The sequence below is a fragment of the Nansenia antarctica genome (assembly GCF_963989245.1).
Source record: "Nansenia antarctica genome assembly, chromosome: 7".
Lineage (NCBI taxonomy): Eukaryota > Metazoa > Chordata > Actinopteri > Argentiniformes > Microstomatidae > Nansenia > Nansenia antarctica.
Window position 1 is genome coordinate 47,384,544 of NC_137677.1, and position 22,549 is coordinate 47,407,092.

Below are 22,549 nucleotides of genomic sequence, written 5' to 3' on the forward strand. Positions count from 1 at the left end.
GAGCATCTGTGATGCTCTGCATGCATGTCCATCCCTGTCTAGAGGGGTTGTTCTGACCATGTCCAGACCCTCATTAGGCCAGTGCATTGGCTTAACAGCATTCTGGATTCATTTATTCTCCTCTCTACTGTACACTTTTACCTGGGAGGCTGAATCAGACAAACACAATAGAGGTGGCTCCTAACTCATGTTTAAGACATGCTATAGGGCAGTGATAATGATACACTACTGCTGTAATGAGCAGTCACAAACAAGATTGTTGTCATAAGAACATTTCCTTTACAAAACAACACCTGGTGATATTGAACAACTTTAATACATTCTCGAATACATATCTCAAATTAAACAAGATAAGAAAGTGACTGAACTACAACTTGGGGAACAATTGGGATTTGGTGCATTGAGTCAGTTCTCATGGTGTTCATTTCCTGCCGGCAGGTTGGCGCCGCAGCAGGTACTGTATGGGAGTCAGGCCTGTTTGTCAGGCAGCCACAGGAGAGCTGGGTGTGACGTATCGACTGCTGTTTGTTTCTCCTCTGGTCTCGCCTGGCTCTGTGTCCTACTGACAGGCAGCTCTCCTGCAACACATCAACCCCCGAAAGCTGGCTGTCAGACACAGCACACTGTATCATGGTTCTCAGCTCAGACTGCTCAACTGGGGAAATAATGAATCCATATTTTGTGATGTCAACTCTATGCTTCTAATTTTATATTATCAAGTGTTTATAACCTGTGAAAACATCCTTGAAGCGCAGAAGATATTTCTGTTTGCATGTTACTGCGTGTCTCTGTGTCATGTTATGTCCTGGTGTTTAGGTGAGTAGTATTTCCTTCTCGGACATATGTGATTGACAGTTGCCCTCTTGCCCTCCCAAACAATATAGGCACTTATTGATTTCCTTTCACTGAGTCCTCACGCTATGAGTTGCACCACATTGAAACATCATGTGAAAGGACAATTTTGATGTGTCTGTTTGGCTAAAAACAAATATTCTAACAAAAGAAACATCTTACTATTCCTGCCACTATCAGCCTGCTAGAGTTATTATCAACATGGTTGGAATGTAAACATTGGTTGAATATAATTTGCACTGTTCTAATTTAAATCAATGTTCTAATTGAAATGTGCCATCAATCCGTTGAAGTGCAGTCATATGAAATTTGACCCCGGATAACCAGATGTATTTGACATTTTCTTCTAATTTACATTTTCTTTTAAATGATTCTTTCTGATGAATTCTGTAACCTTTTTTATTAGTGCCATATTCATTGATTGTTCTAGAAACTGCGTCAGTATTGAGCTGCGTTGACTAATGAAAATGGTGTGTGTCCAGCAGTGGTCCTTACATTGATCTCATCAGCGGTAAGTAGCCTGGCTCCAATTTAGTCTTAATAGGTTGTGTGTGTGTGTGTGTGTGTGTGTGTGTGTGTGTGTGTGTGTGTGTGTGTGTGTGTGTGTGCGGGGGTGGGGGGGGTCAGTTTAAGTGGTCAGTTGGTCAGTTTAAGTGGTCAGCTATGGATTCATTCAGCTCTCAGTCGGCAATTTATTGTTGAGTACCCTGGGTTATTAGGCTTGCTAGAGCACTTGGATGGGGAAGGGTTTAGGGCTGGTGGCTTAATGTATCAGTGTGACACCTTAGATAGACATGATAGATATGTGTGAATCCTATACAAACATGCATAAATTAAGTGCTCTTCTCTTATAGAGATATATTATTTATGACAATCTCAACCATTGAATCCAGTGCTGTCTATTGTTCAAGCAAGTTCATTATAGAGTAAACAACCATACTCGACGCGTGATCAATCTCTATTTCCCTCTCTTTGGTGAATAGCATCCTGACAATTCAAAACATGTACAGAGGGTTTCCTGCTTTTCGTCCTTGTTGGTGAGCTGGCAGGCGCTGACTCTCGTCATGGTAACAGTAACCCAGCTGACCTTCAATGCACAAATGATATTACGCAGGAATACGGGGGTCGGGGGGGGGGCTGAGGGGGGGGGGGGGGGGCGTTGTCTCTAAGAGTGATTTCGTTAATGCCTAGCAGCAATACGGGGAGGGGGGGAGGGGAGGGGGAGGCCTTGGAGAAATGTGAGGTGTAGCTTTTATACGGATTGTGTAGTAAATCAGGTCCCTTCACCTCAGAGGTTCTGAAGGAGCCACGCTCTGGCAGCTCCAAGAGATCCCTCTCCTCTCTCTTCCCACCTCTCTCTCATCCCTCCTCTGCCTCTCCCTTCTCCTCCCTCGACACAGCAGTTCCAGGAAAGAGCACCTGTTGCCGGGGTCTGTGTCTGAGGTGTATCTGCTTCTCTAACTGTTATTGGCTTCTTGCGGCACTCGTTCACTAACAGGGGAAACACATCGGAGACAGCCTCATCCATCTCGCTAACAAACCCCTGGCAGCAGCCCCTCTCCGCCTCCCCTTAATGCTTTACGACACTGTCATTTAAAGATGACACATGATAGGCCAGGATTTAGCCAGGCAATATCCTCCTCTCCACATACAGCTGCTGAGGGTGCAACGGGAGGCTGAGATGGATGGGTGTCTGTGCTCTGCCTGTGTGTGTGTGTGTGTGTGTGTGTGTGTGTGTGTGTGTGTGTGTGTGTGTGCGTCTGTGTGTGTGTGTGTGTGTGTGTGTGTGTGTGTGTGTGTGTGTGTGCGTGCGTCTGTGTGTGTGTGTGTGTGTGTGTGTGTGTGTGTGTTTGAGTGTGCATACTGTAGCTGCTGACCAGTGTTGGTTATTTATTTCATTATTTGTTCATGCTTTACGTCCCCCATGAATCAGGAGGAGGGGCTGTGTGTGACAGCAGGGATCGGCCCTCGTCTCTGTCAGGGCTGTGTGTGTGTGTGTGTGTGTGTTGGGGGGAGGGGGGTGTCAGGACCTATTTAGGGGGGTGCAATACTGACCGGTGATGAGAGGGAGGATATGTTGTGTGTGCTAAGGACAGCTGCTCCTCTCATCCGCATAATATGTGACTATAAATAACCTTTTAAGAGACAGCAGAGGGACCGGCAGATATTAGCTCTGGAGGGAAGTGAATGTTGTTATTTGTTATTGTTGTGTCAGTGAAAAAAGTTCCAAGCAAACTGGATTTATAGGAAAGCCCCTGATGTCTCTCTCTCTCTCTCTCTCTCTCTCTCTCTCTCTCTCTCTCTCTCTCTCTCTCTCTCTCTCTCTCTCTCTCTCTCTCTCTCTGTTTTAAGGCCAAGTGTTTGGGTCTTAAGTCTGATGAGGTGGGCTCTTTTGAGTCATCCAGATTGCATTTCCAGGAGTGCAGTACTGTCCAGTCCAATTAAATCAAGTCCAGTCGACTGACCATCTTCTCTGATCAACCTCATCAACCTCAACATAGTTATATTGTTTGGTTGTTTTCCCCCCCTTTCAATTTTAGTCCAGCAAATTGTCTTCCATTGTAACTGTGACTATCTTAGACGTTTGGTGCTCACATGGCATGCATTCAAATTTTTACTTAACGTAACTTTCAAATTAGGCTTTCCACCCTCTGCCTGTCTATCTGTTTCGGTGTCTATTTGAGCATGCCACGTGTAAGGGATAAATATTTCAGGGGCCGGTGTCCCCAGGCTGATCTCTAATTGATTAGATGCACAGAATTATTGATTAATTAATGAGAGGAAACAGAGTCCAGGAACAAGCGCTAATTATAACACTCAGCTGGAGGAGAACATACAGTCCCTATGGGTATTACATAGATAGATAGATAGATAGATAGATAGATCAGGCAAGTCATTTAAATACAATAAAATGAATTAAAACTGACAAATCAAATAATATTTCAAGCAATAGACGGTTTGATCAGAACAAGCATTGTGATTCGCCGAGAGACAGCTGTGCTTAATTCCCTGATAAAGTAACAGCTATGACAGCTATAACACCTGAATTACTTTAATTACAAACACTTGAATTACTTAAATTACTATATTTCTTTATCATGATAAACAACAATGACAACAATGGTCATTTTGAACTAAAGTTTTTCTATTTTTGAGAATACATAAGGCATTGTTTTCTTGTTATAATTCTCTGTTTTGTAACCGTTGTATAAAAGCAATAAGCTACTCCAGTCTGTGTTCCATCATGAACAAAGTCACAGATGATTGGTTGACGGCCCTCCACTTCACATTAGGCCGAACAATGCTGCTCAGCTGTGACTAAATTTGTGTTATTTCTTAATTGAACAAAAATTTAAAGAGATACATACAGTACCAGTCAAAAGTTTGGACACAGTTTCCCACAGAAGTGTGTCCAAACTCTTGGCTGGTACGCTGGTATAGATTAAACACAAGTTTAAAGAGATACACATAGATAGATATAGATCATCCCAAATCTTGACTATAATGGAATGAAAACGATGCTAATAATTGTCGTATACAGGGCAGTCGCTTGTGGGTCGAGAGAGTAAAAGGACATTATGAGTACCAGTGCATTAGTGCCAGCCTGGTCAGGTCCACTAACTAAGCCTTTCACTCTAACATTGCCACAGTCAAATCATTAATGACACTGAATTCTCCTCAGTACTTTTGACCTTGTGGGTGTATGATCAATGATCATATACTGTCATCAAAATCCCTAAAAGTTATAGCACAGGAGAGAAAGTGCAATAACCCTCTATTTAATCACGATGAGTTATTATAGTTCTGTTCAGCATATTTCCCTCTTTATTCACTGTCATCTCATTCTTAGAATCATCCGACAGGGAATAGCTAATTTATGTGTTCCTTAAGTGATGTCTCCAATAATGTAATTGCTGCTTGTCTAACAGAGAGACAGAGAGAGAGAGACAATGGTTTGCCCACTCATACCTGCCTCCTCCCTCTCTCTCTTCTCCATACAGGAAGCCACGGATGCTAACAAGATTACCTGAGCCTGAACAGGGAGCAAAAATTGAATCAAACATGGGCTAACTCATTTATACCCTCTGCTACATATTGGGACACCCTCTGGAAATCCAGAGGAATGGCCATAGATTCAGAATTGATAAAACGGCATTCCAATTTTCAAATTCCAACCAATGTTCCATTACTAATACGACGGGAATGGCAGAGGGAGGAGTACAGTTGGCAGGGCTACAGGATGTGATAATAGTATGCATATCATTTTGGTAATTGTAAGATTTTCTCTACAATCTCTTGAAAAAACAACAAAAACAAAACAAGTGGTTTTAAAAAAGGTTTTGGTTTGAGGCAAGCTAGGATAACTCAGGGTGTGTGTGTGTGTGTGTGTGTGTGTGTGTGTGTGTGTGTGTGTGTGTGTGTGTGTGTGTGTGTGTTGTGGGGGGAGGGCTAACTAGCCCTAATGTGTCTTTCTGCAGAATGGATGTGCTTTGTGGCCCTCAAGGTCCCTATGAAAGCAAGGGGAGCACTGAGCCAGGACAGAAACAAATACACACACACATACATTTACGTGAACACTACACACACAGACACACACACACTGGGGCTGTTTCTGAGAAACACAATGTATCCGGGGGACTGAGCTGCTCTAGTTTTCTGTCAGAGTTTGTGTAGTAGGTCGGAGACCAGACCTCCAGGCTCTCATGTGATTCAAACTAACTTATCAGCTAAGCACATTTTATTTATTATATAAATATAAATATATTTTATGTTTGGAGAAAGATAAACTCTCTGAATGTGTATACATTAGTATACACACACAGGGCTAATCTGAAAACAAACAGACAAACACGTTTTGTTCACTTCTAGTCTGTAGAGGATGTCAGGTAGGCAGCATCCCAGTCCTGACAGTCAGAGCTCCTGGGCCCACAGCAGGGATAGTTGTTGTCTGTTTTGATGCATTAAAAAGGCCACTGACATCTTTACCCCTGGCAACCACCATTCATCACCAGACAGTTTATATCGGCAGTCTAGTTTGCAGTGTAGGAATAGGACACCTATAAAAAAAAATGTAAACCTTAAGATAAACGTTTGAACATTTGAACGTTTGAAGTATAGCATTTATTGTTTCAAAGCAACTCATCTTATGAAAGAAGTACAGGCAAAACAGAAAATGTGCTTGGTTTACATGAATAGGGAGATACATTAACAAATTGAATGATAAATGCCAAATCAGTATTCATTCGGCTGGTTAATGATTTGAAAGTCATGCATAAACATGTCTCCACTCTGCAGAGCATCGATTGATTGGACAAAAGGAAAACATAAAAGAAAACAAAAGATAGAGTGAGCGAGAGAGAGGAATCATCTTAATGGCTGCTGCGGTGGCGTAGTGAGTCAGAGCCGCACTAAGTCACAACCGTATACACATTTCATTACCATAAGAGAAGGAAAGGAAGGGATGAATCAGTGGGGCATCGATCCAGTCCTTAAAATAGCCATAAAAGAGCGGGTTGGGGCCTGTACTGAGTATGAAGTTGTTCTTAGACACTGGTCTGAAGTCAGACCTGTGTTTACCAGCAAACCATATTGGGAATGGTAAGTTGATCCTGGATCTGTGCCTACTCTCAGAGAAGCACAGCAAACCTGCCCGCCGCTCATTCACAAAATATCTGCTACGTCCCTTTTACTTATGTCATTTCCCTTGCTACTTCCTTTATGGACCAAAGACACATTTTGGTGTTCTGCTTTTTGTATGAATTCCTACAATTCAATGCCTATAGAATGAATCGTTGGTTTGAAACATCATGAAAATCAAGATTGCTCAGGAAGGCACTCCATGGGAGCGGTACAGTTTATCACATGTACCGTACCATGGCGGCGTCTCACAGAGTCTCTCTTTCTGTGAAATTAAATGGGTTCCTTGAGAGAGTCGGAGAGGCTATTCGTCTCTCAGCCCAACGAGGCAGAGAGCAAGACTAACAAATCAATACTGATGTCTTTAGGCCGCTAACCGGCCCTTAATATATTATTGATGGGGGGCTTTTTGGATTAGATTTTGGTTGTGCGCAGCAGTTCTTCATGATCAGAACACAGAGGGGAGATACCCAGACAGTAGAAATACAGGAACCCACATTAGGGACAAGGACAGCTCACATACAGCATCTCACAGTCTAAGAGTTAGCATAAATCCCATGCCGAGATAAGCTATTGTAATTGTTCAACATTTTTATTGTGATGATTGATTTCTTTCATTGTTCAATTCAGTTCATTATGAGGGATGACCGTATGGATATTCTCTTGCAGATAAAACTAAAAGTCTGCTGCATCTAGAAAAGAATGCTTATTGTAAGCCCTAATGAAGGAATCGAGCTATGCACTTTTACTCTGGTATGAAGGATTACTTATATATAAGAAGTCCACCAACATGTTAGAGACAAGCTGCCCTCTTCAGTCACAATAGCTGCACCTGATACGGCAGAGTCCATATTGAGAAGAGTATAATGTCTACTCTGCACATTTCTCCTCTCCTATCATCTGGATCTCAGTGAGACAGGCTGCACTGGTTGTTATAATGTGTTTATTTGTCCCTGCTGTCCTCAATAGGGGCTGATAGCCAATTAGCCCAGTGAGACAGTGTTGGGGTGAATCAGAGCTGGGAACAATCTCCTGCTCTTAGCAACACCTACTGTATAGGGCTCCTGCACATCCTTTGATGCTGATGCTAATTGCCGTTTCTGCCCGTTCGACATAAACTCAAGAAGGTGTTATTATCATTATTTACTCAACACTGGGTACTGGAATTCTCTCTGATAGGTCAGTATATTTTAGGATATTTTTCACTGTTATTATACATATTTTCCTTTTTCTTTTCTTTTTTACCAAATTGTGTGCTGGATTACACACAACTGCATGTCCAATGCTTGTAGGAATGTATCATATGCTACTGAAGACCTATCTCTTCAGGCTGCACCTTAACTGCTCCTCCTGAGACATCTACTACCCCCCTGCACTGTGTCTCCAGAGATTCCTGCTTCCCTCCTATACTGTTTCTCCAAAGATTTCTACTACCCCCTTGTACTGTTTCTCTAGTGTCTACAATGTTTTTTTATAATAATAATAATGAAATTCTTCTTCTATCATGACGACTGCTAATGGCCACTGGCCTGAACTAGATTACTCTTCCTGCTACGACTGGTGGTTTGATGAATCACTTACTTAGTCAAATGTATTGATTGCAAGTCGCTTTGGAATGAGGCGTCTGCTAAATGCCAAATATGTAAATGTAAATGTACTGTATGTGAGTCATGAATCATGAATTTACAGCTGCGGCATTTCCATGGTGCTCTGAAATATTGCGCTTTTCTTTTGTATTTCTATTTAGGGAGCACAGCACTGCATTCTCTCTCTCTCTCTCTTTCTCTCTCTCCATCCCACACCATCCCGCTCCATCCCTTCCTCATTGCACCTCTTCTTCCCCCCTTCCCCTCCCTCTTCCTTTCTCTCTCTCTCTCTCCCTCTCTCCAGAGCCCTTAGACCCAGTGTAATTTCACTAATGGAGTGGTTAGTATTCTGGGCTGGTTCCTGTCAGAGTGAGCGATGCTCCTTAATTGCTTAAAGAAATATTGGATGGTTCCCCTGCTGTTGCTGAGTGTAGCTGTAGTTACAGTAAGTAGTGCAACCTCACAGTCCCCATCTCATCTCAGTGACCCAGAATTTAAACACTTCCTAATGGGTGTCACAAAGAGGTCCTCACCCCTAACCTCACTACACCTGGTACCAGAGGAGGCTGGTGGAGGTAGAAATCGGAGGACGGCGTCATTGTAATGCATGGAATGGAATCATACCATTCCCCATTCCGTTCCATGTATTACAATGAGCATGTCCTCCCATTTCTGCCTCCACCAGCCTGCCTTGCCTATTACTCAACTCCTTGTGTAAAAGTAGGACGGACACTGTGGGCAGTTTGGGGGTAGAGACTTGGCCCATTGGTTTACCTACAACACTAGGCTTGGCTGGGAATGGGGACTTGGTGTCTGTGTGTGTGTGTGTGTGTGTGTGTGTGTGTGTGTGTGTGTTTGGCTAGGACTGAATTGAACGCGTGCCAGCGGCTCCATTAGCTCTGATTGAAGGTGAGGCAGTGTAGATTAAACTTAAAGAAGGTGAAGAGTCTGTGTTTGAGCTCCTTAGACACACACACACACACACACAGACACACACACACAGACACACGCACACACAGACACACAGACACAGACACACACACACAGACACACACACACAGACACACAGACACACACACACATCCATCCTCACACACACACACAATCTTCAAGTACTGTACATCACACACACACATGTTGAGTTATGGGCCAGCGGTCACAGGCCACCGCTCCACCAGATTGATGAAGAGAGAGAGAGAGAAAGACCGAGGGAGGGAGGGAGGGAGTGATACAGAGAGAGAGAGAGAAGAGGAGGAGGAGGAGGAGGAGGAGGAGGGAAACAGGAGAGGAGCTGAGGAGAGAGAGGAAAGCCATATTTCACACACACTTGGGCCTGTCATTGGTCAATCCAGATCTCCGTTATCAGAGGTGGAAACCTACTCCACAGGGGCAACTATGGCTCAGGAGGTAGAGCCTGCGTCTATTGATCGCAAGGTCGGTGGTTCGATCCCCGGCTCCTCCTGTCCACGTGTTGAGGTGTCCTTGGCCAAGACACTGAACCCCAAATTGCTCCCAATGAGCGGGCCGGCGCCTTGCATGGTAGCCTGTCGCCATTGGTGTGTGAATGTGTGTGTGAATGGGGGAATGAGAGACCATCGTAAAGTGCTTTGGATTAAAGCGTTATATAAGTGGAGTCCATTCCATTTACTCACATTACTGTAACTGAGTTGTTTATTTATGATTGTATTTGAGTATTTTGAAAAGTAGGTAATTTTACTTTTACTTGAGTATGTTTTGAATAAAGTACCATATTCTACTTTTTTTAATCATCCATTGCAGAGTACAATGATATTCATAGCAGAATCATACCAGTGTTTGCTGGCTTCTGTAAAGATCAGGTTTTTAGCAAAGAAAAAAGCAGCAGTGCCAAAACTGCTCAGTGTGCCCAATCATATTTAATAGCAAGTACCACGCTTGACCAGGTCAATCAAATAATAATCAAGGCACATTTTTAATTTTGAAAGTAGTAAATTAAATTCTCTTTAATTAGATACTTTGTCCTATTGAGTTGTTTTCTACACTTTAACTTTAACTTTTACTTTAACATTTCACTGATGTAACAGTACTTCTACTTGAGTGGGATATTTCAGTACTCTTCTTTCCACCTCTGCCTTTACTCCTTGCTGTAGTGCTGTGTTATCTCCATCTCTGCAAATGTAATCGGCCTGTGTGTGTGTGTGTGTGTGTGTGTGTGTATGTGTGTGTGTGTGTGTGTGTGTGTGTGTGTGTGTGTGTGTGTGTGTGCGCGTGCGTGCGTGTGTGACAGGGTCATGCATCTCAGAGGAAATAGACGGGAACTGGATATGAGAGGGCTGTCATTTCAGGGTTGCTTCATGCGGGTGACATGTTTATACTGACATCCTTGGTGAATGCATGGGAGTAATGTGGAACATATGGACATATCAGAACGCAGAATGAAATACCCTGCACGCAGTGTATCAGGATCCCAGCTATGAGAATCAACTGCTTCTAGTGGTAAAAATTCATGGGCCAGAAAGATTGATGTTGGGCACTTGCAATGCCCATTGCCTTTAGGCAAAATACATTGTCTCTTAATAAATAAATAAATGATGGGGACTACCTGGTTAGAACCACAGCAACAACAACAACCACCAGAAAACTGGTGACAGATTAGAGTGTGTAAAGGAGATGAAAGAGAGTCTCCACCACCACACAGTGATGAGTGGACACACAGTGTAATGGGATCCTAGGCAGTGATGCAGTAGACTACTCAGACTCTTTCACAATGGATGACACATCCCTCCATTACAGTCTGACGTCATACAGTAGATAGGTGATGTGTCACCAGGAGAATACAGCAGGGATCTGTCTTAGGGTGTGTTATCAGACCAATCAACTACCACGTCTGTTGCTTTGATTGCGTATGTTACTTCGTTTACATGAAGGGCTGTGAGAACGCAAATCAGAGAAATAATTTATGCAACAATGTTGCAAACTCATCCACTTGCTCCGGGTCCTGATTCAGACTTTCATGTGAGAACATGACCTGAGATGTCCCATCCTTCTTCTTTCGTGTAACGTCAGAGGTCCAACTCGGTGTCGCGTAGCCATGCCCGCATCTCTGGTTCTAGGTCGAAGAGGCTGGCTTCTGAGGGTGGTCTATATAAGGGGCAGATGGTGATTATGTGGTCGGCGGTCTGCTCTGGGTCACCGCACTCGCATGCCGCACTGTCCGCCAGGCCCCACGCCTTCATTGATGTTTTAAAGCGACCGACACCAGTTCGTAGACGGTTCAGTGTGGTCCATTGCCGGCGTGGTAGGTCGTCTCCTCCAATGGCGCCATCTCCTGGGTCCCAGATGTAGCGGTGGATTCGGGAGGGCCCGGTTGACTCCCACTCCTGCTTCCAAGCTGCTGCCAGCCATGCATCTCTGGAGATGTCCTCAGAGGTGGAGTTGAGCATGGCTTGTGCTGCCTTGTTGTAAGGGTGGCGGGTCTTGAGTCGGCTTGGAGGTGCTGGTGTTATGGTGGTGTTGTGCAGGATGTGCCAATCATGCTTTTGTGCCTTCCTGGCCAGGGCGAGGGTGGCAGCCTCCCGTCGGAGGCCGGCCGGTGCTATTCCCGCGAGGACTGGCAAGAGGGACACAGGGGTAGGCTTCAAGCATCCAGTTATTATTCGGAGGGAGGTATTGATAGCCACGTCGACCTTTCTCGCATGAGGGCTTCTGCTCCAGACTGGGGCGCAGTATTCTGCTGCAGAGAAGACCAGGGCTTGGGTGGATATTCTTAGCGTCTTAGCGGAGGCTCCCCAGGTTGTACCAGCAAGGCGGCGGATCAGCGCGGCCCTGGATGTCACTTTGGCCTTGACTTCTTCCAGGTGTTGCCTGAAGGATAATGTCCGATCCAGGCGCACTCCAAGGTACTTCGGGGCTTGCTGGACCTCCAGACATTTGTTGTCAACGCGCACCTCAAGTTCCCTCCTGGCTTCTCTGGTGCTGAGGTGGTATGCCGCTGCGACTGTCTTTCCGACACTGAGTTGTAGACGCCACCTTCGAAGGTATGCTACCAGTGTGCCTATGTCTACGTTAAGACCCTCTTCCATCGCCTTCCACGTTGGTCGGCTCAGCATGATGGCAAGATCGTCTGCATAGCCATACTTTCTAGATGCTGTATCAGGTAGGTCGTGGATGTAAACGTTGAACAGCATCGGCGAGAGAACAGACCCCTGCGGTACCCCGTTCCTCAGTCTTCTGAGCCTACTGCACTGGCCACTGCTGGTCTGTAAGATGAAGCTGCGGTTGGAAAGTGTCTCCATGATGAACTTCACCATGTGGCGGTCCGGTATTGTCCTCAGCAGCTTCAGGTGGAGTCCCCGGTGCCACACGGTGTCGTATGCAGCAGTCAGATCCAGGTACACTACCCCAGCTTTCTCATTGTCCTCATTGGATGTCCCATCCATGTATCCTTCTCAATACTGGAGAATGTCACCAGGTCACCACGCCTTGTTTGAAACATAGATTGTTAATCTAGCTGTGATCACCTCTATCCTGGGCATGAAACGGTGTGTGTGTGTGTGTGTGTGTGTGTGTGTGTGTGTGTGTGTGTGTGTGTGTGTGCGTGTGTCTGTGTGTGTGTGTGTGTGTGTGTATGTGTGTGTGTGTGTGTGTGTCTGTGTGTGTGTGTGTGTGTGTGTGTGTGTCTGTGTGTGTGTGTGTGTGTGTGTGTGTGTGTGTGCGTGTGTGTGTGTGTGTGTGCGTGTGTGTGCGTGTGTCTGTGTGTGTGTGTGTGTATGTGTGTGTGTGTGTGTGTGTGTGTGTGTGTGTGTGTGTGTGCGTGTGTCTGTGTGTGTGTGTGTGTGTGTGTGTGTGTGTGCGTGTGCGTGCGTGTGCGTGGGTGGGGGGGGGGGGGGGGGGTTTGAGAAAGGGGGAGGAGGGGTTACCTCATCCAGGCAGTGTTTTCTGTATTCAATCAAGGGGGTGAAGAAGAGGGAGAGGAGGAAGACAAGGTAGAGGAGGGCGAGAGGGAAGGGAAAACAAGGAGGGAGCAGGGGAGGACAGGGAGGGAGGATGTTGAGGCAGGGTTTTGTGTAATCAGTGCTGACTGTTAATGCAGACGGATGCAGGTTGTGCCAGTGGGTCTCTAATGAAGAGCTGCTCTCCTGCTGAGCCTTGCACTGGGGTCCTATTTATACTCCCTCTGACAGCCCACAACACCACTAAATAACTCTCTCAGCCCTTCCCTCGCCCCTCCCAATACCTCCTCCCCCACTCACAAAAACAACTTCATTACTCTCACTCCTGAACTCGTAGCAGAGAGGTTCAGTGACGTGCAAGCAGACATCAAACCCACCCTGACAGCTGTACCCGGCCACTATAAGATTTGAGTGACGGCGTCTCCCTTGACTCTCCCTAGACCCAGGCTGGAGGACGCAACAGGTGAGTGTTACACGTTGGTGATGGAATGAGACTTTGAGACTTTGAGACCAAGTGAAAGTTGCTACATGTGAAAGTCTCCCTGGGTGCTGGGGTGCCATTACTAACTCAGGTAGGTTACCCACAGGACGTTTGTCTGTCACCACTTCCTCTTCATGGTTTTGGCTTTCATCTCCCAAAGGGCTGCGACAGCGGTGAGCGTCAACGCAACACTGAGATGAAAAGTCAAATATGCATTTCCAGAGACCACTTCACCAGCAGCATTCTGAAGCCCCAGCTGGGAGGATGTGAGTCCAGGAGCATCAATAATGGAGGGAAGAGAGAGAGGGCCGGTAGGGGCTGCCCGCTGTAAGGCCTCACCAGTGGTCTGATGTTTGTTCCTCCATATTGGCTCCTCTTTGTTCTTTTATGAATACAAATAAGTATGATAAAGGTGTTGTGATAGTAGATATATTCTCTTGACACAATCCACATACTGTACATCTCTCTACACGTGCAAAGCAAAGCTCACACAAGACTCAGGGCTATGGACTATTATCTATGCTTTCATAATACAACCTTTGTGTGGACTCCTTTTAAATAACTCTCCTCATGTTCCTCTAAATGCTGACCTTCTGCCTTGCTTATTAACACAAACTCAATGGATTCCACAAGTCTATTAGCAGACATTCTATTAGCAGGGAAAATGGCAGACTTGCTGTATTAAAAATATATAATTTGGTGTCTTTTGGGAGTGATATTGTGGTCATTCAATAGAACAGCATTCTCTCAGTCAAGTGGCTGTGTGACAACATGTCTCAGTGGTTCAATTCCCCCAGAAATATATCAAAATGTCAAATCTTATTGGCTATTAATGGCGCTGCCAGACTGAGGGAGAAAAATGTCAAGGAGGAAACAAATACTGAGGGGAAAGAATGGAAAGCACTTCTGTAGTATGAAGTGAACATCATCTTCCCCTTGGACATTCAACACCAACACTGAAATAATATAGCATTTTAAGGAAGACTGGCCATGTAAAAAAGAGGAAAATATAAGACTACAACCAATACAGGTGGACAATACCCATTGGTTACGACTCACTGAACATGTCGATTAACCTAACCTAACCTAATTTCTCAAAGTCAATTATGTTATTTAACATGGCTCTTCACTCACAATAATAACACAGACGTCCTTTAGTTGCAAGTACACACACTACAATCAGGGATTACCACCCTCTCCAATCACTGCTGTCTTGTAGTATGTTTGAGTGGGTGATAAAACCCCTCCACTCAGAGGAGTTTATCCAATCACACAGTGGGGGATGCCCCCGGTACCCTCAGAGTCACCTCCTATGATTGATTGGGTGAGAGGAGAGGGGAGAGGAGAGAGGAAAGGAGACAGGCTGAGAGGAGAGGGGAGAGAAGACAGGGTGAAAGGAGAGAGGAAAGGAGACAGGCTGAGAGGAGAGGGGAGAAGAGACAGGGTGAGAGGAGAGGAGGAGGAAGAAGAGGGTGGGAGAGGAGGAGATGGAGGAAGGAGAGGACGTACTGGGCGAGGGTGAGGGTGAGGAGAGGAGAGGGAGAGAGGAGGAAAGGAGGGGTAGCAGGAGAAATGACAAGCACCATCCCATCTATAATATGAGAGAGGGAGAGAGAGAGAGAGAGAGAGAGAGAGAGAGAAAGAAAGAGAGATAGAGAGAAAGATGGAGAGAGAGTGTGAGAGATTGCTAAGAATTTAAATAAATAATATAAAGATAGCCAAACCATCTACTGTCAGCAGTATAAGACATACTGCTTTATGTAGGACTCACAGCATTGTCACCCTGGGGACGTTTCTACAGCAGCCACGCACCACTCAGACAGGAAGTGACTGCATCTCCGTCTAGGCTGAAATTAGTTTACAGTTGAATGAAAACCAGGGAGAACCGAAAGTGGCTCCTGTTACGGTTGATAGACTAAGTCAGGCTATTCATTACTCCCTAAAGTCACAGCGTGTCAGTTTTATTACAGCAAAGCTGTCCCTGACTGACGTCTGCGAGTAGGGGGGAGAAAAATGGCACCAACACACTGAGAGGCCCCTGGAGAGGTGCAGAGAGACACAGCCCTGTGATGGATGGGTGTGTTTGACCCAGGCGAGAGGGTGGAGGCAGCTGTGGGCTTTTAGAGATAGGCCCTGTATCTGTGGAGGCCCTGGCCAAGACCCTGGCTTGCCGCTGGGCAGCGGAGCGAGACCACGCAGCCCAGTCGTGTCAGAATGAGAGTGACTCACTAAAGAGCCTCTGTCAGCACTCCTCTGGCTCATGTCAAAACAGACACTCTCAATATTCAACAGATAAAGGAAGCTCTGCGCAACGGGAATACACAAGCAGAGCCAGCATCAACCAAGCACCAGGCAGACCAGTCCCAGATATCCCCAGCTCAAAGCAGACTCTTCCGGTCAGGATAACCTTGGCTCACTCTCCCCAGCAGTAGCTCCAGATCCAATGCAGACACCTGCAGCAACTCTAGTCCAGCCCCACACTCCTAGAAAAAAGGATTCCAAAAGGGTGTCCATGGTTCTAATGTAACAGGGTTGATGCTTCTACTTGACACTTTAGTAATTAGAATGGTTATGTATTCAGATTGGTTAGTTGAATTTACATATCAATAAGGTGTAAGGCCGTGTTCACACTTGACTTCTTTTTTTTTTTTTTAAAGCGCGGCCTTCAGCGCCTTTTTACATACAACCCTATGGCTGCCACTGCCTTTCTCAGTTGAATTTATTTAACTTTTCAGAAAGGCGCTGTGTGATGTCAAGCACCTTTCTGACAGCTGACCAATCAGGACGCGGAGAGTAGGTAGTACGCGTGTACCTTCCCTAGTAACCTAACTCCTAGCTACCGGTGCTCCAAGACGTCATGATGTTACATATCTTATCAGTTTTCTTGTTTTAATATGCACATTATCAGTATTGTATCTGTTATGTACGACAGTATGTCATTGCAGCACTTTGTTGCACTTTACAACGTCATGTTCTGTACGTCCGTTAGAACTTTACGACCGTGTGTGTGTGTTGTCAGAATGAATGGCACATGACAGTAAACAGAGCTCAGTTTGTATACCTGTGTGTATCTACACTTATTAGCATCACACAAACACAACATTGGCGACGAAGATGGCTGAATTTACCTTGCCACCACCGGCACCTTTCTTGTCTCTGCCCGGCGAGCCTCCGATTCCGTGGGTAGGATGGCTGGATAACTTTACTGTCTACCTAGAAGCCATGGACTTCACAGACATTTCCGACAAGCGGACCGATCTCAGGGATCTGGCGCGAAAATGCAACTACGGGGTGATTCACGATCAAATCGTACGGGATCAACTTATTGAATCGACATTGTGTGAGAAAATCAGGGAGAAATTACTTTTGGAGCCAGATGAGCTAACACTAGATGATGCTCTAGCTAAAGCCATGCAAGTAGAATCAGCGTTACAGTGTACTAGCATGCTGACTGCCAGCTCACGCTCCGACTCCGCCCCCACGGCCTCACTCACGCAACAGCTTCAGCCTGCCTACCAGGACAGCCAAGAGGACACAGATGCGTGGTTCCCAGTGCAGCAAGCTCGCAGACAGGGGAACACACGTAGCTCTGATAGCTGTAGTAACTGTGGGGCTAGCTCACACAATGCACAGCGGGCTCCTAACTGCCCAGCTCGAGGGCCGATATGCAGGAACTGTTTGAAGCCCAACCATTTTGCTAAAGTGTGCAGGTCTGCACCTGCGGCTCATCCCCCACAGTCCAGACCCCGCTCAACTCGCAGCGACCATACTGAAATCAGAACTGTGTCTACAAACCATGTGAGCTTTAAAACATGCACAGTGCAGCTGGGTGAGGTCAGCCTTCCCTTGTTACTGGATACAGGCGCGGCTGCGTCTCTTCTCAATCTCAGCACCTACAACAAATTCTTTGCCCATCTGCCATTGCAGCAGCCCTCCACTCCTCTGTGCGGATATGATAGCTCTAAGATCGAGATTTTGGGCATCCTTCAGGTACCAGTGCACTATGGATCTAAGCACATGTCTGCATTCCCATTCCACATTGCTAAGCGGGGTGCCAATCTGCTGGGCCTCGACCTGTTCACGGCCTGGGATTCACACTGCATGACGACAGTGGGTCAGCCATTCAACATGTCACCTCCACCTGGGAGCAGAAATGGCCAGCGCTGTTCGATGGACTGGGCTGCCTCACAGCCTTCACACACAGACCCCTGGTGAACACAGAGGTGTCACCAGTCATGCAGCCCCTGCGCCGGATCCCTCTCGCTCTGAGGGATGATGTCACAGAGGAACTCAACATGCTGCTGCAGGCAGGCATCATCGAGCCGGTCAACGCCGCCCCCTGGATTTCAAACCTGGTCATCGCTAAGAAAAAGTCAGGGGGGTTGAGAGTCTGTGTGGACCTGCGGTCTGTCAACAAGGCGGTGATTCCAGATAAATATCCCTTGCCTACCTCAGAGGAGCTGACCACCCACTTCTACGGCTCCACGGTTTTCACAAAGCTCGACCTGCGCCAGGGCTATCTCCAGGTACCCCTCCACCCAGCCAGCAGAGACTTGACAGCCTTTGTATCGCACGCTGGGGTCTTCCGGTACACCCGAATGCCTTTCGGGCTTAGCTCCGCCCCCAGCTGCTTCCAGAAGGTCATGACCACCATCCTTGCTGGTATCCCTGGGGTCGCTGTGTTCTTGGATGACATCGTGGTCCATGCCCCAGATGTGCCAACACACAACGAGCGGCTTCACAGGGTGTTCGCAGCCCTCCTGGACAATAATCTGACCCTGAACACAGAGAAATGCTCCTTTGCCGCTACCGCCATCGACTTTGTGGCGTTTCGCCTCACAGCAAAGGGCATCACACCTCTCCTGTCCAATGTCGACGCCATACACCGGATTCCGGAGCCCACCTCTGCCTCCCACGTAGCCTCATTCCTGGGCATGACAGCTTATTACCTCCGGTTCCTGCCCCACTACTCTCAGACCACAGCTCCCCTTCGCCAACTGCTCAAGAAAGAGGAGCCATGGAAGTGGACTGCAGCATGCTCAAGGGCGTTCCACTCGCTGAAGATCCAGCTCACCACAACCCCCATCCTGGCCCACTTTGACCCGTCCAGCCCTACCCTACCCCGCCTCAGCCGGAGCGGTGGGTGCCGTGCTCTCACAGGTTCAGGACGGCGTCGAGCGGCCAGTTGCCTTTGCCTCCAGGGCTCTTAGCCCCACCGAACAGAGGTATTCAGTCGGCGAACGCGAAGCTCTAGCCTGTGTCTGGGCCTGTGAGAGGTGGCACCTCTATCTATACGGCCGGCGGTTCACCCTCCGTACAGACCACCAGGCCCTGACCACACTGCTGTCAGCCTCAGGCAGTGGGCACAGGCCTCTCCGTTTGCACAGGTGGGGGGAGCGGCTCAGGCAGTATGACTACCAGCTCAGGTTCACCCCGGGGAGGGACAACGTAGTGGCCGACCTCCTCTCTCGGTCTATCGAGGCCCCCACCCCAACTGTCTCTCCGGATGACGACACAGAGCCAGAGCTCATCCAGATGTTGCATGGGCCCCTGCAGACAGCAGTGTCACTAGAGGAGCTGCAGCGGGAATCGGAACAGGACCCTTGGCTATCCACCCTGCGCACCTACATACGCACCGGATGGCCATCACGGGTGCCGGAGGATCTGGCCCCGTTCGCTAGAGTACGGCATGAACTCTCATGCTGGGGGGACGTCTGTGTCTCCAGGGGCCTCTGCACTGTGGTCCCAAGTGGCCTGCGTGCGCGTGTCATGTCCATGGCGCACGAAGGTCATTTGGGCATAGTGAGGGTCAAGCAACAATGCCGCGACCTGGTGTGGTGGCCAGGCATCGACCGTGACATCGAAACAATGGTCAAGGACTGTGCACCATGTCTGCTCAGTGGGAAAAGTGGGTTGCCAGCCTCAACACCCCTGCAGCCTACCCCGTGGCCGCCCCGCCCATTGGAGCATCTCCAGCTTGATATCTGTGGAGAGATCCATGGCCGAGGGGTCCCGCACCACCAACGCTTTCTGGTGGTGGCATACGACCTGCACTCCAAATGGCCTGAAGTGGTCCCAGCAGGAACGGTCACAACACGGACCATTATTGACATCCTGGATGGTCTGTTTGCTAGATGGGGTCTGCCACTCACCATCACCACAGATAATGGGCCCCAGTTCATCTCAGCAGAGTTCTCGGACTTCCTCCGCACCAAGGGGATCAAGCACATCCGCACGGCATACTTCCACCCTCAGGCCAACGGGAGGGTGGAACGTTTCAACCAAAGCCTTAAAAATGGGATCCGAGCACATCTGTTCCAGGGATGCACATTCCAGGCCGCACTCAACCAAACACTGTTGCACTACAGAGCTAGTCAGCATGCAACAACACAGGCCTCTCCAGCATCCCTCATGCTTGGCCGTGAGATGGACTTGCCACTGAACAGACTCAGGTTCCGGGATGCAGTGACACCTGCAGCAGGCAGCACCCGAGATGCTGCTCAAGCAGCAGTGTCCACACATCAGGGGGAGATGAAGCGACGCTTCGACAAGAAACGTGGAGTAAAGAGCACCACCATCAAGGTGTCCGACTGGGTTCGGGCCCGTAGGCCCCAGCGAGATAACAAGATGGCATCTTTCTGGTCTCAGCCCCTTCAGGTGACACGTCAGCTGGGGCCAGCCACGTTCCTACTGAGCGACGGATCCCGCTAGCACGCCAGCCGACTGCGGAGGGTGCCTGGTCCTCCTGGGCCTGCCATGGCCACACTGCTGCCAGCAGCCGGTGCAGCAGAGACAGATAGAACTGTCTCAAAGGCCTCGAGACCTGTACTGCTAAGGGCAGCTAGGCCGCCCAAGGCTCCGCCGCAGCCACTGCCTATGTGCCCTCCACTCGCTCAGCCTCTACCTGCTGTTCCTCTTCCTCACCCTCCTCCACCTAACCCTGGCTTCCTCGCAGGGTCACAGCCCAGGGGGGAGGTCGATAGGCCACAGCGGGAACGGGCTCGCCCTGCACACCTCCAGGACTATGTCACTAAATTTCACACATAGGCCATCAGGCCCTACTCCTGTTTGACTGTTACTTTAGTTGTTTGAGTCATTGCAGCACTTTATTGCACTTTACGACGTCCACGTTCTGTACGTCCGTTAGAACTTTACGACTGTGTGTGTGTGTTGTCAGAATGAATGGCACATGACAGTAAACGGAGCTCAGTTTGTATACCTGTGTGGATCTACACTTATTAGCATCACACAAACACAACAGTATCCTAATAACACATACGACCCATTGTAAGCTACTGTCTGGGAACTGTCTGATGACCATGAATCCAGGTGTTGTAAGAACCGATAAAAAACTCTCACGTCTAACACAAGACAACACTCCATTCAAAGTTTTAGAACATTCTAATAGGCCATTCAGCTCTTACATCATAGTGGCCAAAAGGGGAAGGACTCTGTGTTTTGTGAAAGTATATAATGTATTGTAAACTGAAGAAGAAGGTATCTTTTCTCTGAGATCGCCTCAAGGTTGGGTCCAGCTGCTGCAGCACTGCTTTGTACTCTATGTGTAATTTTCAATAAATATACCACTTGTGCAATAGAAAACATCTCTCCTCTTCCTTGGAGCAGTCAACACAAGACAACACTCCATTCAAAGTTTTAGAACATTCTAATAGGCCATTCAGCTCTTACATCATAGTGGCCAAAAGGGGAAGGACTCTATGTTTTGTGAAAGTATATAATGTATTGTAAACTGAAGAAGAAGGTACCTTTTCTCTGAGATCGCCTCAAGGTTGGGTCCAGCTGCTGCAGCACTGCTGTGTACTCTACGTGTAATTTTCAATAAATATACCATTTGTGCAATAGAAAACATCTCTCCTCTTCCTTGGAGCAGTTCAACAAGAACCGATTCTAACACTGTACAGGCGAAGGTCCTTGCAAATATACCCAGCGATAAACTTGGTAATAGTCGCACATGTCCATTCTTCCCACTCCACACCAAGTAGAACTTTTTTGTGTGCAACTCAAACCCTGAAACCTGCAGGCATGATAGTTCACGTGTGAATGGGACTGAGATAAGTGGAATATTGATCTTGGCAGACCTACCACTTGGCAGACCTACCACTCTGCAAGTTTCTGGTCACATTTAACCTTCTTTATAGCTTCCTCTTTTCATGGAAACAAAGTAATTTCTTTAATGTCCATATGTTCTCTGAGCACTCGTGTGAATGGTATCCGGTGCACTCAATACAGGGTTATGCAGAGGTGGCCTATAGATGCCATTTACTCCCTAAATATATTGAATGTAGGGGAGGCTGGTGGAGGGAGAAGTCAGAAGACGGGCTCTTTGTAATGCATGGAATGGAATGAGGAATGGATACATTCCATGCATTACAATGAGCCCATCCTCTGATTTCTACCCTCATCAGCCTCCACTGGTTGAATGTTTAAATGTGGAAATACAGTATATTATTCTGTACATAGTCTGTCTAAATCTGTCTATTCTTCTGCAATGAATAACAACACTTATTCGACAAAATGTGTCGCCCATATTAGTTTTGACAGGGATAAGATGATCATATTGACGTTTTTCATTATTCTGATGCCCTGTGGCTACTGTAGCCCACTGAACAAGTCCTGCTCTCCCTTCCTACAGGAATCTCATTTACCAGCTCACTCACGGAGGCCAGGGCTAATGCACTTCACTAACACACTGAAACAAGAATTGTCCTCTCAGCATTCATGGAATCGGGAGCTACTATACTGTGACCTTTCCACTGTATGAATCAGTGTTAATATCCACTGTGTAAACTGGAGTGACTTCACACCTGAAGTCTGCTGAACAGGGGTGTAGGGAGTGGAAGGCATTGATTAAGTACAGCAAAAGAGCTACTCGTGCCTTCTATGGCCCCAGTCTTAAAATCTAATTTGCTTTGGGAAATGTTATGGTCTTTCTTCTCTCTTTTCTTCAAAGTGAAACAGTTTGGTTTCTACTATGCCCGGAAATATGTACAGCATAAATAACAATATTACAGGCATATATTAGATTGCCAATAACCACAGGT